Source organism: Schistocerca serialis, unplaced genomic scaffold, assembly GCF_023864345.2.
Source record: "Schistocerca serialis cubense isolate TAMUIC-IGC-003099 unplaced genomic scaffold, iqSchSeri2.2 HiC_scaffold_278, whole genome shotgun sequence".
NCBI lineage: Eukaryota > Metazoa > Arthropoda > Insecta > Orthoptera > Acrididae > Schistocerca > Schistocerca serialis.
The window spans coordinates 45001-50000 of record NW_026047847.1 but is presented as its reverse complement, the minus strand read 5'-3'; positions in this window follow the sequence as shown (position 1 = coordinate 50000).

Sequence of the window (5000 nt, the reverse complement as noted above, 5' to 3'; positions counted from 1 at the left end):
ACCTCGAAACCCTCTCAGGTCCCGGCGGCGCGCAGCGCCGTCCTGAGTACTTGGTCGGGTTCGAGAGAGGCGCAATCGCCCGGAGTTAGGCGAGTAGACGCTTTAGGTGCGACCACCCGTGCTCCCAACTGAGCTTGCCGCTGCCGACAGAGGCCCGGGAGCGTGCTGTCGTGGCATTGCCGGCGGGAGACAACACGCGCCACCTACGGTGACCGGCAGCTCCAACGCCAGCGCCACAGAAGGACAAAAGCCCCACTTGGGTGCCGAAGCGAACTCTCCCAGCACAGCGCACGCGCCAACACGTCCGCACAGCTGCGATACAAACCACCTGCGAGAACCGCTGGGGCGACCGAGCAGCAGACGGCGTCGCGGCGCCGAGCGCCGGGCGGCGGCGCATCCTCAGCGCACACAGTCCTCAATCGGACCAGCACACTGCAGATGGCCACCGCGCTTCGCACCGGGCCCGCGAGGACCTACTTTGGCCGCAAGGCGCCGCGAGCAGGGGGCGCCGGCGCGCAGCTGCGCCGCCTGCCGCGTCCGTCGGCCGGCGCGCCTGCCACTGGCCGCCCCCACCAGCCGGCTGTAGCGCGTGCGCCCACGCACCGCGCTGCCAGCACGCCGGGCGGCCCCCCCTCACCGGCCGGGGACGGTCCCACCCAGCCACCGCCGCGTATCGCCTCACACCCAGATCCCCTTTCGCGTTCGTGGGCATGGTGGGTCCCCTTTCACGTTCGTGGGCATGGTGGGTATCCCTGAAACAACCGGTTAATAGCTCGACCGATCGTCGCCAACACTGATTCACCTCTAGCGAGAACAACCGCACCACAACGGGTTACCTGTTGTTCATTTGCGTAACGTCACCAGCAAACGTAGACGTCCATCGCCATTTGCAACGAGTATTGCATGCCTGTGTCAGGTGTCACAACACACTACGTCTGCCCACATAGACGCAACAACATGTGCACGCCTCGAGAACACGTGGAAGGTAGCCCCCGTACGTATGCGGTGTCCATTGCGCGAACGACTGTCAGCCGGCCTCTGCAGGATGTCGCAGATGTGGAACGCGGTGCAACATGCTATCACGGTGTGTGAGAAGAGACGACTACGTCCGAATACACGCTCCACTACATCAACAGACTGCTCATGCTGATCGCCATCCAGGGCGTCCGTTCCTCCCACACGTCTGAATGGCGTACCACACTGCAATCCAGCTCTTATAGGGAGACGACACGTAGCTGCGTGCACAATATTTGGACTGTATGGTCTGCCGTTGCTAGGCGCAGTCGTCGTACGGTCACACATGTGCCACGATGTATCATTCAGTACATACGGACCAATGTGCAGTACAGTTTGTGGGTTTTGCGTACATCGGCGGACAGGTGACAGGCCGTACCACAACGTAGGCTGAGTACGTCGGCATGCGAAGGGCATTGAACATGCAAACTTCTCAACGACCAGCTTGCGAAGGCAGGGGGGAAGGGGGGGGGGCATGTACGTCCTGCTGCTATCCACATTACAGTGTATAGCAGGAGCATGTGGAAAGTCAGCAACACCTGCAAGGTGTTTAACATGACGCGATACACAGGGGACCGGGCAGTGCGAATAGCGAACTATATTGCGAGGGTTGCGGTTAGGCAACACTACACTAATTTAACGAGTTGCATAACAATTACAGAGCAGGTTCAGCGACAACGTGCGTCAGGTTAAGGCGCAATATAGGTTAGGTTGAGGCACAATATAGGTTAGGTTAAGGCACAACATGGGTTACGTTAAGGCACAAATTGGGTTACGTTAAGGCACAACATGGGTTACGTTAAGGCACAACATGGGTTACGTTAAGGCACAAATTAGGTTACGTTAAGGCACAAATTAGGTTACGTTAAGGCACAAATTAGGTTACGTTAAGGCACAAATTAGGTTACGTTAAGGCACAAATTAGGTTACGTTAAGGCACAAATTAGGTTACGTTAAGGCACAAATTAGGTTACGTTAAGGCACAAATTAGGTTACGTTAAGGCACAAATTAGGTTACGTTAAGGCACAAATTAGGTTACGTTAAGGCACAAATTAGGTTACGTTAAGGCACAAATTAGGTTACGTTAAGGCACAAATTAGGTTACGTTAAGGCACAAATTAGGTTACGTTAAGGCACAAATTAGGTTACGTTAAGGCACAAATTAGGTTACGTTAAGGCACAAATTAGGTTACGTTAAGGCACAAATTAGGTTACGTTAAGGCACAAATTAGGTTACGTTAAGGCACAAATTAGGTTACGTTAAGGCACAAATTAGGTTACGTTAAGGTACAATATGGGTTAGGTTAAGGTACAATATGGGTTAGGTTAAGGTACAATATGGGTTAGGTTAAGGTACAATATGGGTTAGGTTAAGGTACAATATGGGTTAGGTTAAGGCACAACGTAGGTTAGGTTAAGGCACAACATAGGTTAGGTTAAGGCACAACATAGGTTAGGTTAAGGCACAACATAGGTTAGGTTAAGGCACAACATAGGTTAGGTTAAGGCACAACATAGGTTAGGTTAAGGCACAACATAGGTTAGGTTAAGGCACAACATAGGTTAGGTTAAGGCACAACATAGGTTAGGTTAAGGCACAACATAGGTTAGGTTAAGGCACAACATAGGTTAGGTTAAGGCACAACGTAGGTTAGGTTAAGGCACAACGTAGGTTAGGTTAAGGCACAACGTAGGTTAGGTTAAGGCACAACGTAGGTTAGGTTAAGGCACAACGTAGGTTAGGTTAAGGCACAACGTAGGTTAGGTTAAGGCACAACGTAGGTTAGGTTAAGGCACAACGTAGGTTAGGTTAAGGCACAACGTAGGTTAGGTTAAGGCACAACGTAGGTTAGGTTAAGGCACAACGTAGGTTAGGTTAAGGCACAACGTAGGTTAGGTTAAGGCACAACGTAGGTTAGGTTAAGGCACAACGTAGGTTAGGTTAAGGCACAACGTAGGTTAGGTTAAGGCACAACGTAGGTTAGGTTAAGGCACAACGTAGGTTAGGTTAAGGCACAACGTAGGTTAGGTTAAGGCACAACGTAGGTTAGGTTAAGGCACAACGTAGGTTAGGTTAAGGCACAACGTAGGTTAGGTTAAGGCACAACGTAGGTTAGGTTAAGGCACAACGTAGGTTAGGTTAAGGCACAACGTAGGTTAGGTTAAGGCACAACGTAGGTTAGGTTAAGGCACAACGTAGGTTAGGTTAAGGCACAACGTAGGTTAGGTTAAGGCACAACGTAGGTTAGGTTAAGGCACAACGTAGGTTAGGTTAAGGCACAACATAGGTTAGGTTAAGGCACAACATAGGTTAGGTTAAGGCACAACATAGGTTAGGTTAAGGCACAACATAGGTTAGGTTAAGGCACAACATAGGTTAGGTTAAGGCACAACATAGGTTAGGTTAAGGCACAACGTAGGTTAGGTTAAGGCACAACGTAGGTTAGGTTAAGGCACAACGTAGGTTAGGTTAAGGCACAACGTAGGTTAGGTTAAGGTACAACGTAGGTTAGGTTAAGGTACAACGTAGGTTAGGTTAAGGTACAACGTAGGTTAGGTTAAGGTACAACGTAGGTTAGGTTAAGGTACAACGTAGGTTAGGTTAAGGTACAACGTAGGTTAGGTTAAGGTACAACGTAGGTTAGGTTAAGGTACAACGTAGGTTAGGTTAAGGTACAACGTAGGTTAGGTGAAGGCGCAATGTAGGTTAGGTTAAGGTACGATATACCTTAGGTTAAGGTACAATATCGCTTAGGTTAAGGTACAATATAGCTTAGGTTAAGGTACACGTTGTAGGGAAAGGTGTATTTTGGGGGGGGAGGGGGCGGCAGGTTCGTTGATAGTGATTATCGTAAGTGCATGCCTGCGGGATCATCCGATTTGTCACGTCAGGATGCACTTGTGGCTCATGACAGGCGGCGCTCCGATTCCAAGGTTGTGGCAGATCTGTGTCTTTCATTCCTGCCATTGTTTGTGTACTGTGACAGGAGGCAGTATTGTGATGTTGGGTGCACCCCTGTGTAGGACATGTGTGGGTGTTCGTGGCTTAGCTGAGCAATGGCGGATGTCGGAAGGGTGGGATATTCTGTTTTCTGGGTGGACCTCCCGGTCTGGTTATGATAGTGTGGATTGTGTAATGTGGCGGAGAGGATGCACCGGATGTTCTTCCATGCTGGTGGTTAGATATTGTGTGTGTGCCTGTTAGAGGCAGAGAGTAGTGTGTGATAGTGTCTGGCTGACGTGTGGTTCTCATTGTGTGCAGAGTCTTTCAGCATGTATAGGGACGGTTGTATATATTATCTGTATTCTGATGGCTCTGCATCTATTACTAATCAGTGCCGTGTATACGGTTACTCTGGTTCCAGTCGAAACTGTTCTATCTCTGTACATTAGTGACACTGCGGCTCCACTATGTTGCCGCCCCTGTCGGCCGTTTCCCCCAGTGTGTGGCTAATGATTATCAGCAATCAGTCTATTAGTCAATACCGGTAGTGTGACGACGTGAAATGTCCGGGATGGGGGAAGCTACACGCTTCCCGTGGGTCAGGGCCTAGAAAGACTCTTCCCACGCAGGAGGCTCGGACTGTCATTACTCTTCCGAGAAATATATTTGCCCAGCGTTTTTTGCGACTGCGAGTGCGACGCGTACGAGTACCGACATGGATGGGGCGCTTCCTAGCTGATCGCTCAGCATCGGAGAAATATATTTGCCCAACGTTTTTTGCGACTGCGAGTGCAACGCCCAAGGGTACCGACGTGGATGGGGCGCTTCCTAGCTGATCGCTCGGCATGGGAATCCGTACAGTGAGCAATGCGATCGCGTCTGTAGCTTGTACGTGGTACAGCTCGCAGCTCATGTATAGGGACAGCGGGAATGTCGCATATTGGACATAACTCTTCATGAAACGCAAGTTATAGGTGTGGATTGCACATTACGACTGCGGGAAACTTCCGCCGTTCATCCGCTGGCGTTGCGAGTTTGGCG